We start from the raw sequence: 13,615 nt of genomic DNA, 5'->3' as shown, positions 1-13,615 counted from the left end.
ATAGAAGGCATAGTAGTATTTGTATCTAAATACATTCTAAATATATGCTTGATATTTTTTAAGTGAAGTCAATAAATTATGTTTGCCATCTTTTGGTGCAAAGTAATAACTATATGAGGCATCATATTTGAAGGTCTGGTGTGTTAATATCAGCAATGTTGCTTGTTGCAATTTTGCGACTTTTCAGTTAAAGGGTTAAAATCTGATTACATTTTTGTAATGTGATGTTGCTTATGTACTTGTATTGATGACAGAGTAGTTTTAATTTTCCATCACAAATTTTTCTTCAGGAAAATAAGAATCTCAAATGATTGATTTGGGCTTCAGACAATTTTGCCTGCGTGACGCTATTTCTCCTGCTTTAAGAGAAAGATGAAAAGGAGCGAGAGATACGTCTGACAAATGTGACATTTTACCTGCAGAAAATGAATGAATTAAAAGAAAAGAAAAAAATCAATTTTAAATAGATTTGAGTTCTAGTAGGTCTATTGGTAAGTTCCAGGAAAAGGATGACATAGAAATGAGAAGAAATAGCCTTTTTTTTGTCGATATGAGTTTGAAATGATCCATTACTACAAAGTGTTTTTAATATCTTGTTCTTGAATGGGTTTCGTTTTGCAGTGTCTGGACAGGGGCAATTTTTCTTCAGAAGTTGAAGTTTTGATACGATACATCCGGTGCTCTTCCTTATATACTCGGACAGTTTGAAAGCTCAACTGACAAGAGATTCAGTGACTCCTTCGGTCAAGTGACTTTTTATTAAAGCGCTACAAGCATCGAAGTGAGACTATTCTTAATGGGACTCGGTGCATGCGCCGATGCATTGATGCTGCTGGACCCATCTTTTATTCTTATACTATCCTGAATGGAGCGATGTTAGCTGATTGATATATTCTTTCTACTAAGCATTTTCTGAAATTGTGTGACAATCGATGTGAGATAAGGTTAGTGGCGCTAGAGGATTCGGGAAAATGATCATTAGAGAAGATCGTTAAGTCCTACAGGTATAAATATCAACCGATTCTAATCCGTTATCAGTCTGTTATGTCTGAGATCTGAGTGTATTGTTATGGGAAGACCTGATCGGTAAAAACGCATTATTACCTAGAGACGTCCTTGATATGATCACATGATTGAAAACTGGGCCGATTGCGTCATTTTTCAGAGGATCAAAGTCAGAGAATATTTTCAATCTGACGTGTGAAAAATAATATTTGGCTTCCTTCATGATTAGTATGGTTGTGTGGATGTATGAACGACTTAATTTTTTATAATAAACCTTTTTAAATTAGATATAATTTGCTTTGCAGTTATGTGACTATTTATTGAGCCCAATATACTGTGTGTGTTCGTAATCTACTGAGACTGTTATGTTTCCTATATAGACCCTACCCACGTGACGTCACAACTCCTTCCTCCTGACTGGTGCCGCCCACTTGTCCGTCAACACATCACGTTTCCCTGTTATGGCTACGTACATTCCTCCTATTTACGACGTGTTTTTCTGCTCGTTAACATTAATAATCAAAATGGTGAAGTCGTGTGTGGCGGTCGGTTGCAATAACAAAGAAGATAGACGGAGAAGACGGAGAGACTTGAAGTTCTACCGGATTCCGAGAGACCCGGAGAGAAGAGAGCGAGATGGGCTGCTGCAATTCGACGAGAAAACTGGGCTCCAAACGATTACCACAGATTATGTAGTAGTCATTTTATATCTGGTAAGATGCATTTAATATATATTTAGAGGGTTTTGGGCTGACAACCACAATTAATCACCGACAACATACACGTATGTATGTAGTGAGAGTGCTATCGCTAAACCATATAAACATTAAAAGCCCTAACTCCATTGACAAACGACATGAAATACATTAGACTTGACAGTGGATGTTAGCAATAACAAAAGATTTTGAATTGAAAATTTCGTAACTCACCTTTCCAAGCACAAGATAGATTCCTGCCGAATTTTCGTGGACGAGGACCTGTTTCACCCAACCAGCAACGAAGTATTTATAAGCCTACAAGCTCTTAAAGTTTTTCAAACTTTCGTGAGAATAGGCTGATTTTGTGTGGACAAGATAGTTGTACAGTTCAGGGTAGCTAGCAGATGTCAGGCAGACAGGGCGAAGACAGTGGGTCAAAAAACATTGATTTGGGCATCAAATATGGATCTGGCGACTGTATAGAGCGAAGCTTTTCCACATAACGCCTTTTATGCAACACATCCAGTGAGTTTACGGCATCCGAAAGCACCGGGTCTTCCATGAAATGCATTTTAAATTCCTCGATCAATTGAAACCAATGCTAATACAGAGACAAAATGACGGACAAGGGGGCGGAACCATACAGCGAGCACGTGGTTTTGTGATGTCGGTGGGTAGGGTCTATTGTACCATCTTTATCAGTTGCTAAAGCGCCCCATCTTGTGGCCGGTTTAATTATTGTTTCCACCAAAACAGTAGAAGAAGAATGCAAATAGGAAGTTCTTCAAACGTGATTCAGTGTGTTACATGGCAGCTTCACTCTCACAACTTCTGTGGCATTTGTGTTTGTTAGAGCAACGTCTGTAAGTATTTTGTGGTCAAATTGAGAGTTACACTCAGCATATTGTGTTTAGGTTGCATATTTGAGACTGAAAGTGTTTTATATTACTAATCAAGCACTATTTCATACAGGCCAATTGTATTTGCATATATGGATGACATTTTTGTTATTTCCAGCATTGATGCTGATTGCATGTATTTTTTATTGTTTTAGTTTCACAAAAAAGAAAAGAGAGACACATAAAGGATTTCAGAAAACATCCGGAGTGTGAGCCTTTTAGTGTTTAGCTGTTTGGATTTCTGCTCACGACTTCCATTTTCCACGTTCACTAACCAAAAAAACAATCGAGCTGGAGTGTCATCACGCATAAAAATCCCTCAAAAAAGACAATTTGGAAATACCGCATCCATTTCCCATCATCACGACATGGGAGGACAACAAGAAGAAATGACTAAGAATCACCTCAGCCAAGATAATTTTGTATTTTATTAATTTAATAGCAGTGGATGGAAACGGAATCGCAAGCTCCGAGGCATCCAATACCTACCTGCGCATTAACAAAGCGGAATGTGTCGTAATACATGATACAGGAATTTTGTGTTCATGAAGGCAGATGTGGAACCAAGACAGTGCCACTACAAAGCAATAATGGGTACAATTACGTTCAATTTGACTACAGTTCTGTGTGTTGTGTCACAGCTGAGGAGACATCATAGCTTTGCATTAGCTTCAACAATAAAGAAATGGAAAACAAACACTCATCTACCACAAGTCATACACAGGCTTTTTACCCTAAATGCAAGTCTTACACGTTTTTTTGTTCGGTTGTTTACTGGTGGAAATCGCTGTTAGGCAAGGGAAGACAACTTGATGTGCCTCACGACAACACATGTTGATGGACATATGCAGGTCCTTCTCAAAAAATTAGCATACTGTGGTAAGTTAATTATTTTCTGTAATGCATTGGTAAACATTTGACTTTCATATATTTTAGATTCATTACACACAAATGTAGTAGTTCAAGCCTTTTATTGTTTTAATATTGATGATTATGGCAAAAAAGTCAACAAAAACCAAAAACCCCTATCTCAAAAAATTAGCATATCATGAAAAAGTATTCTAAAGAAGTGACTAACCTAATCATCTGAATCAACGAATTAACACAAAACACCTGCGAAAGATATCTGAGGCTTTTAAAAACTCCCAGCCTGGTTCATTACACAAAACCGCAACCATGGGCAAGACCGCCGACCTGACTGCTGTCCAGAAGGCCATCATTGACACCCTCAAGCAAGAGGCTAAGACACAGAAAGAAATTTCTGAGCGAATAGGCTGTTCCCAGAGTGCTGTATCAAGGCACCTCTGTGGGAAGGAAAAAGTGTGGCAGGAAATGCTGCACAACCAGAAGAGGTGACCGCACCCTGAGAAAGATTGTGCAGTGATGGTCTGGGGTGCCATGTCAGCTGCTGGTGTTGGTCTACTGTGTTTTATCAAGGGCAGGGTCAATGCAGCTAGCTATCAGGAGATTTTGGAGCACTTCATGCTTCCATCTGCTGAAAAGCTTTATGGAGATAAAGATTTCATTTTTCAGCACGGCCTGGCACCTGCTCACAGTGCCAAAACCACTAGTAAATGGTTTACTGACCATGGCATTACTGTGTTCAGTTGGCTTGCCAACTCTCATGACCTGAACCCCATAGAGTATCTGTGGGATATTGTGAAGAAGAAGTTGAGAAACACCAGACCCAATATCGTGGATGAGTTTAAGGCCACTATCGAAGCATCCTGGGCCTCCATAACACCTCAGCAGTGCCACAGGCTTATTGCCTCCATGCCACGCCGCATTGAAGCAGTCGTTTCTGCAAAATGATTCCCGACTAAGTATTGAGTGCGTAGCTTATATAATTAATTGAAGGTTGACTTTTTTGTATTAAAAAACACTTGTTTGTATTGGTTGGATGAAATATGCAATTTTTTTGAGATAGGGATTTTTGTTTTTTCTTTACTTTTTTGCCAAAATCATCGATATTAAAACAATAAAAGGCTTGAACTACTTCAGTTGTGTGTAATGAAAAAAATATAAAAATTATATGAAAGTCTAATGTTTATCAGTACATTACAGAAAATAATGAACTTTAACACAATATACTAATTTTTTTAGAAGGACCTGTATTGAGACTACCGGGTATGTGCATTCTACCTTGATGATGGAAGGCTCGATTTTTGGTCCACCTTAGTTAATATTTTTCTAATAATTTTATAAATAGTGATTTATTGACCTATTTTGCACATGCACAAGTTTTTAAAATAAAACAAGAAATGGAATCATGTTGTCCAAATGTTGAATTGCAATCAATATCTGCAATAAAAAAAAATGACATACTATTTGTGTTCATATGTGCATGCGTGATGAGCTTAAAATACCATAATTATAACCAGATGAAAAATTCATTCATTCATTCATTTTCCATATCTTGTAGTATTTCCTTGTAACAACAAAATCCGTGTCAGCCTTTCTGCATTCGGCAACTGTAATATTATTTGTAATTTTGCCTTATTTTGATCACTAAAGTGGCCGGGTTTATCAATCTACACCTCATGTTAACACAACAGATTTTTAAATTGTTTTCCACGAACGATCAACAAAGTGATAACAACAAACATACAATCTTTTAGGTGGGTTCTTCAGGTTTAAAGCACATCCTTAACTTATTGTCTGCTGCTGGTTTCGATTTAAGGCGTATGGCGAGGTAGATCCACACTGGTGCTTTGCAGCTACTAGCTGGTCGCTGGTCAAAACATTCCACTTCTAACCAATAGGCGCTCCCAGTAGTTCATGCACAGCACAGAAAGTCCCAGAGCCTCATCTGCGTCGTGCTGAATCAATTTTTGGAGATTCCGTGGGTTCCTATGGTTTGATTTTGCAGTTTTAACTTTGTCTACACACTGCTTACTTCAACCGCACTTCGTATTGTTCTGTCTAAACTGGAAGTCCGTAGCAGAAAATGTCAAGGATTGTGCCGCCCAATTTTTCCTCAGGAAACTTGTCAATAACAGATGCGCTGAGTAAGCTTCTTTCAATTATTAACTCAAAATCGACCTTCTATTTTTCCCTTTCAAAGTAACGTTTAAAAATAACACATTTTATTTTTAGCTACAAGTTTGTTAAAGAAATAAGCTTTAAAATTTGCCACTTTTTTAACAAAAAAAAATGTTTTTGAAACCGTTTGCCCAAAGCATTCTGAGAATCGAACACTTCTAAAGTGAGCTCATTTAAAGCCATGTTAAGCTGTCCAAATAATAATTGAATTGAATATTTGCTTGTATTGTCATTATTGGTGAAAACATGTTGGGGCTTTCGAGAAAAGTAATCACACAGCCGTTGGGTGTTACTCTGGGTGAAAATAGTTCCTTCGCAGATGACTTATCATCGTCCGCCAGGTAAAAGTTAAGACTATACTTTCAGGAATTATTTCTATAGTTCTTGACTTGAGAAATGTGTTTCTAAAGTGATTGGTCTCGCTAGATATTCCTTTCTGAGCGTGAAGCTGTCAGAGAAAAATGATTCGTCATATGTTCTTTGCCATTGATGAATGTTAATTGCTTCTTCATGGAGCAGTGATGGAAGGAATACAGTATCTTCAGTGTAGTTATGCAATCTTGTCGATAAAACCTCATTTCAGGAATAGCTGTGTATGTAAATGAAAAGTTGCAGAATGCTGCTGCACATACAATGTAGTGCACTAATGTTTAATCTCTCACTTGCTACGAGCTGATGACAGTAGATTCAGTTCTAAACCCGCGTAAAAATTCCAATCATATTTCAGATAAATGGGGAAATATGTGTAAATTTCAAATTATTTCCTGATCATACATTGTTTTATGAGAATAAGCGGGTCTGTAAATGGATGGACAAAACTAACTGATTCGTAGATTCACTGTGTTCTGTAAAATGGATATAGTAGCCCGGAACAAAAACAGTGCTTCATTGTTTTGTTGAAATTGCATTTATTGTTGTTGAGTCAAGATGTAGTTATTAGTCAATGAAATCATATCCCAAAGGCAAATTAACACTTGCACGCAAAAAATGGGAACAGTGATCAGTGAATTTTGGGTTACAGTTTTGTAGGTCCAAATCACTCAAATCAGGCCAATCTGTAGGTACATGCAGGGCCGGAGTGGGACTCATTTTCGGCCCTGGAATTTCATGCCTCAGACCGGCCCACTCATTTAAAATTATGTCATTATGCATACACGTGTTAAGTTCAGTGTTCTCTAAAGCCGTGTACTGTAATTCTGTGTATTCCAATTCAGTGCAGGTCATGGTTGTTTAACAAGGTGGCTTTATTTTAACAAGTGCAACACAACATATTTTGAACAAATTTAAAAATGGATTTTAAAAAAAACTATTTTAATGATACATTTGAAAAATAAATTAGGCCTGTCAAATGATTAAAATTTTTGATCGAGTTAATTACAGCTTAAAAATTAATCGTAATTAATCGCAATTCAAACCATCTATAAAATATGCCATATTTTTCTGTAAATTATTGTTGGAATGGAAAGATGAGACACAAGATGGATATATACATTCAACATAAGGTACATAAGGACTGTATTTGTTTATTATAACAATAAATCAACAAGATGGCATTAACATTATTAACATTGTTAAAGCGATCCATGGATAGAAAGACTTGTAGTTCTTATAAGATAAATGTTAGTACAAGTTATAGAAATTTTATATTAAAACCCCTCTTAATGTTTTCGTTTTAATAAAATTTGTAAAATTTTCAATCAAAAAATAAACTAGTAGCCCGCCATTGTTGATGTCAATAATTACTTACACAATGCTCATGGGTGCTGAAGCCTATAAAATCAGTCGCACCCAAACGCCAGCGGAGGGCGGCAAAACTCCATAAAGCACAATTAACAAGTGGGCATGTCATTGTACTGTCATTTAAATCTGTCTGAGCAGGGCATGTGCGTTAATTGCGTCAAATATTTTAACGTGATTCATTAAAAAAATTAATTACCGCCCGTTAACGCGATAATTTTGGCAGCCCCAAAATAAATGAATAAATAAGACCTTTTCTGCAACATCAAATATTAACAAAATGAGTGCTTACAGATAAAACAAACATAGCAACATAACAATATGAAAAATAAAGAATACGTATTGCACATTGTAACAACTTCTAATGATACTATTATCTATTTTCCATTTCCACTTTAAAAACGCCACGTAATTGATTATATTAATTCTAATGTTCACTCGCTGAACGACATGGCAATCCTACCTTCCAGCTCTGCACCTGTGGTGTGTTCATTATGGCTAATGCTTGCTGCTACATATCCCTTGTGAGGTGCTACAAGAAGCCAAAGTTTCCACAATTACATATTCTCGTATCACACGGTGCAAGTTGCATTTTATTCGCCATCTGGCCTTACCACTTTCGTTGTAATCCTCTGTAGTTTGAGGCAGCAAGGTCGTTGCATGAAAAAAATTAGCTATTTTCGCGCATTTTGCCGATTCTTTCACGAGTGCTTTTCTCTTTTTAATTCTTATTTTTCAGCGCCACCCTTGCTCTTTTTATCCATCCGAGCACCGAGATAGCAGCTAATTTGGCTCAATACAGACTACAATTAGGGGGCGGAGCTGCATGCTGTATTTTTCGTCTGCACACGTGAGGATGAGTCTGGAAAAAAAAATAATACTGTTTTTTTTTTTTTTTTAAGACGGCCCACAGGGACAGCGGTAACAGAATGTAAGTTATACTCAGTGACACTGTCATAAATAAATACCAAACAAAAAATGTTAACAGTGTAATTTTTTTTTTTTTTTTTTAATAAAACGCGGACCGGCCCATCTGGAATCGTCCAGAAGCTCCCGATTAGTCACTCCGGGCCTGGGTACATGTACAATTTCTCTCCAATGTCGATGATAATGAGCTTCATATGTGATAAGATTATTTTGAGTCAGCATTCGCAGGGCATTAATAAATGAAATGGGACTCTTTTTATTCCTCTCCATGAAAATGTTTTGAGAAAGACGATTTCTATGATCTAAAAAGTAATGAGTTGCTGTCAAGTTACCCTGGAATTCCACTCGATCTGTGTGCACTGCCCTCAGCTCCGATGCGGACCGCCTGCGATGCCCAATGCATACGTCTCATGCAGTCCGTACACCCGTGGACTCTAGACGATCACGTGAGTTTATTATTGGCACATTATTTTCAGAAAAAAACGCACATGTATGGGCCAAAAATACACAAAGGCCAATAGTGCAGCTTAGCTACAGTTATGTAGAATCACATAACAACCCATGGACGCAATTGTATTTTAGTTTTGACGGACCGGAGAGGCCGGACTCAGACCACCTCGTATTGATTACAATACAAACGTACTGTACTTGTTGCGTCATCCGGAATGCAGCTGAGCACAGTGCAGCAGATCGAGTGGAATCTGGAGGGGACCAAGTGGTATCCTGGGGAGAGCCATGGAAAACAGAGTTGCGACACTCCTATAGACCCTACTCACCTACGTCACAAAATGGGCGTGTCGCTGTTTCCGGCCGCCATATTGTACCTATTTTTTAGACCTATTCTCATTGTTTTCAATTAGTCGAGCAAGTTATAGAGCAATTCATGGAAGCCCCGGTGTTATCTGACGCTGTAAACTCATTGGATGCATTGCATAAAAGGCGTTACATGGAAAAGCTTCAGTTTATCCATTCGCCAGATCCGTATTTGATGCCTAAATCGATGTTTTTCGACCCGCTGGCTTCGCTGTCTTTGCCTGACATCTGCTATCCTGATATTTACAACTATCTTGTCCACACAAAATCAGCCTATTCTCACGAAAGTTTGAAAAACTTGGAGAGCTTGGAGGCTTATAAATGCTACGTTGCTGGTTGGGTGAAACAGGTCCTCGTACACGAAAATTCGGCAAGAATCTTGTGCTCGGAAGGTGAGTTACGAAATTTTCAATTCAAAATCTTTTGTTCTTGCTAACATCCACTGTCAAGTATAATGTAGTTCATGTCATTTGTCAATGGAGCTAGGGCTTTTAATGTTTATATGTTTTAGCGATAGCACTCTCACTACATACATATATAATATGTAATAAATATGAAGTGCAATAGCACTACTCCAGATTGTCCCTAGTTGAATTTATTTTTTGGCTTTTGACTTCAATAGAGAAATTGTAAATTAATTGTATGACAACTGTCTGATTATCCCCCTATAATTATATATTTTCAGGTAGTTCATTCACAACGTCTGAGTGTATGTTGTCGGCGATTAGCCTAGCAATGATCTTAATTGTGGTTGTCAGCCCAAAACCCTCTAAAATATATATTAAATGCATCTTACCAGATATAAAATGACTACTACATAATCTGTGGTAGTCGTTTGGAGCCCAGTTTTCTCGTCGAATTGCAGCAGTCAATCTCGGTCTCCTCTTCGGGTCTCTTGGAATACGGTAAAACTTCAAGTCTCTATCTTCTCTGTTTTTGCAACCGACCGCCACACACGACTTCACCATTTTGATTATTAATTTTAACGAGCAGAAAAACACGCCATAATAGGAGGAATTTACGAAGCGCTAATGCATTAACATGACGAGTATACGGACAACATGGCGCGGGGGCGTGGCTGTGACGTCACGTGAGTAGGGTCTATAGGGATCCATGATACGATTTTACTTCCGGGTTGTGGAATCTCGGGGAGTTCTAAACATCGCTTCGATGAGGGCGGACCGCATTCATATGAATGGCTGGTTCTAAGCATATTCGGAGGTAATTTGATGAAAAAAAACAATTCCCTTTGAATTTTCAACATTCTGTTTTCTATCAGAGGTGCTTTATGGTGTATATGTTGAGCTTTATTTGTATGTGCGTGGCGTAATTATACATATATTTTATCTTGGTTGACGAGCGATTTTTTCCTACTTTTTAATCTGACTCTGCTTACTGGGAAGGTATCTCTAGGGATAAATTGATTAAGTCACTAGCTCTTTTAAATTGTCAACTCTTTCAGAGGCCCTTTGTGACGTACACACTCATCTGTATTTGTGAGTACAGTAATGGTAGACAACTGGCTTTCACGTTCTTATTAGCTCGATTTAGTAAGCTTTAAACTAAGGTATCATCCTCATGGAAGAGTACAAGTCAATGCATGACAACCTGTATTCTTTACACCAAAATGTATGACATAATTATATTTTAGAGATGTGTATAGATTGAAAAGTGATGTCAACAAACAATAGACATAAATTTAGAATAGGAAACTAATGTATACTTTTTTTTTTAGGTTACATTTTCATGATCCACATCATGCTACTGCGGTGAACTGAGCCGCGTTTTGTCCAAGCCAGCCGCACTTTGTTTTCTGTTGCGTTTCCCTTTCGGGTATTACCGCACCGTGATAGACGGCGTAGGTGTGGTGCATTTAGTCTATATACAACAACATGCCTGTGACATCATGTGCCAGACTGGCCTAGTGGTAAAGTTATTCGTGGCTTATATGTGACAATGCGGGTTCGTATCCCGCTTAAGAACTGTGTTTCTTTGTATTTTTCTATGGCTGCCTGACTAATTAAAAACTGTTAAAATAAAAAATTTAAATCAAGCACGCATTTTGTCTCAAGTATATTGACAGATTGTAATCAATATGTGCTAGGATTTACAGAAACATGGAAAATGTGTAGCTGTCTTAATTATAATTTTTTTTTTTTTTTTTTAATCCACAAACAGAGAGGACAGTATTACGAATGTAGACTGATAATTAACAAAAGGTGACATCACAGCTATTAAAATTTGAATCAAGTCACTCAATCAAAAAATTATGAAAAATTTGAAAAACTTATATATAGATAAATTGGAAATCTTAGAGGTGTGCCCTGATCTCCAAGTAAAGTACTTCAACCTTGCACTGGTTTGGGGTCAAAAGGTCAAATGGGCTAGGAGCTATTGAAGTTGGAAGCTAGTACAGAACAAACTTTTATTATTGCCATGGCCAGATCAATAAGTTAAAAGTTAAGGTTATCTAAATGGTGTCTTGCATGTATTACGGAGAATGTTACAGTCCAGAGACAAGCAAGGACAAGGCCTTTTCCTTAAAGCAGACCCACGATATCGATATATCAGACCCATCCCCCACTACAGTGCATGCAAATAAATACAATTTTGAATTTAAACCCACTTATATCCTCGATTTATAGGGTGAAAATAGCAGAACATATGAATGATGCATCATAATTTTTGCGCAACTCAAATGTGGAAAACACATTTTGACTTCATGGGCTTATATGCATTAACCTATTACCTATAGGCCTATAGCTCGCTTGCTAATGGCATGATTTATTAAAGAACATTGTGTTAATGAACACTTTTGACATAGATTAATTGCATGTTTTTTTTTCAAATTTTATTTGGCATTCCATATTTTATTTATATATTTATATATTTTATTTTTTATTTTGAGTCCGAGTAACCCATTCAGATTTATAATGTAATAAACATGAGCAAGTTGTACTGTGTTCCTTTTCATATTTAAAGGCATTGGATTATTACAAGTAACTATATAACTTTTTTTTTAATTGATGAATCCCAATGACAGCCTTACTTTACTACTGTAAACTACTACTTTACTACTTCACTACTGTACTGTACTTGCTTCAAAATCTAGATTAAAGTAATAAAAGTAAAAGATACCACCCACTCCAATTATTTGGGTAATTCCTATTTTACTTAATTAAAAAATTATTTACTTTATTAATTCATTCAATAATTCGTTTCGTTTCAACATTACAGTTAGAACATAATGGAGTCTTGCATGTAATAATGTACACTAAAATGAAATCCACAAAGGCATCCAATTACATTGGAAAACCATAATGTGCAACACGTAATTAAAAATACAATTATAACATTTCAATAGTAACTGTCAAGGTATTGGAATCTTGTCAATTATTTTTTGTTCCAAGACGTAAGCAAAACCCAAACATGTCAAATTCTACTAGGTGCAACTTTCAAATAACTGAAGAATCCTCCCACCCTGTAGACATTGTAATAATAATCAAGTCATTAGTTTGATAGATAATTACTTTTCATTTAATCTTTTTTTTTTTTTTTTTTTTTTTTTTTTTTTTTTTTTAAAGAAAGAGCTGTGAATTGTAAAGGGTTTGTTCACTTTATCATTTCATTTCATTTCATTTGTTTATTTCAGGCCGTAATTTTCCTTGTCAAGACAGCAAACATATACAGCTCTTATAAACATATAACAAAAAAGAGCAGCAAAACTAACATAGCAACATCAACTACATGCCTGAAAAGGAGTGGGAAGAAGAAAACTTATTTAATCCCACCACTATTCTCATCTAATTAGGAAGAAAAAAAATCTTGCTACTTCCTTCCAAAAGTGTAGGCAACCAAAAAATCAGTTCAAACAGTTATGTACAATTTCATTTTTGTAACAAATGTTGTCCCTTGCAGGCATGAAAATCTCTCACCTTTCGGCGAAATTCGCCGTTTTGAAGTAAAAAAGGATGACCTACGTGAATCGTGTAGATCCGAGGAGAAAATTTTTAAGGGGGGGGGGGGTTCGGGTGTAGGCATGTGCCGGTTACCTTCACGGTTTGTCATGCTATTAAAACGTCGCGGTTACAAAACCACTAAAATTTTTCGTCATACAGTAGTACATAATCGTTATTTTTCATGTGTCAAAAATGCAGCCAGAAGTGGCTTGGCGCGGCAGCGCTTACCCTTTCCCCTGTTTGATGCTGCGTGTGCCAGTGACGCTATTCCAGCAAACCCAAAAACAAGCACTCTAAACGCAAGGCGTACTTCTCTGCAATTTATTGATCTCTCACATCGTGGCAACTGAAATATACCAAATGAATACATTTAAAACGTACAATCGTATTTTTCCAAGTGTGAGTAGCTTCAACAGTTTAGCTTCATGAAAAAGTTTGCCAAAAAAACCCCCACACATTTTCCTTTCAAATTCAATATACAAAGTTACTAAAAACTTACAAAGCAGAATGATAGGCAAGGCTTAGCAAGGAGAGC

At 36.9% G+C, this 13,615-nt stretch overlaps 1 pseudogene; it reads left to right on the top strand.

The window, feature by feature from the left end:
• Positions 1 to 5,994: 5,994 nt before the first annotated feature.
• Positions 5,995 to 6,183, top strand: LOC130919571 (uncharacterized; annotated as a pseudogene).
• The last annotated feature ends 7,432 nt before the right edge of the window (positions 6,184 to 13,615 follow it).

Source organism: Corythoichthys intestinalis, chromosome 7, assembly GCF_030265065.1.
Source record: "Corythoichthys intestinalis isolate RoL2023-P3 chromosome 7, ASM3026506v1, whole genome shotgun sequence".
NCBI lineage: Eukaryota > Metazoa > Chordata > Actinopteri > Syngnathiformes > Syngnathidae > Corythoichthys > Corythoichthys intestinalis.
This window is presented reverse-complemented; position numbering and strand designations above follow the sequence as displayed.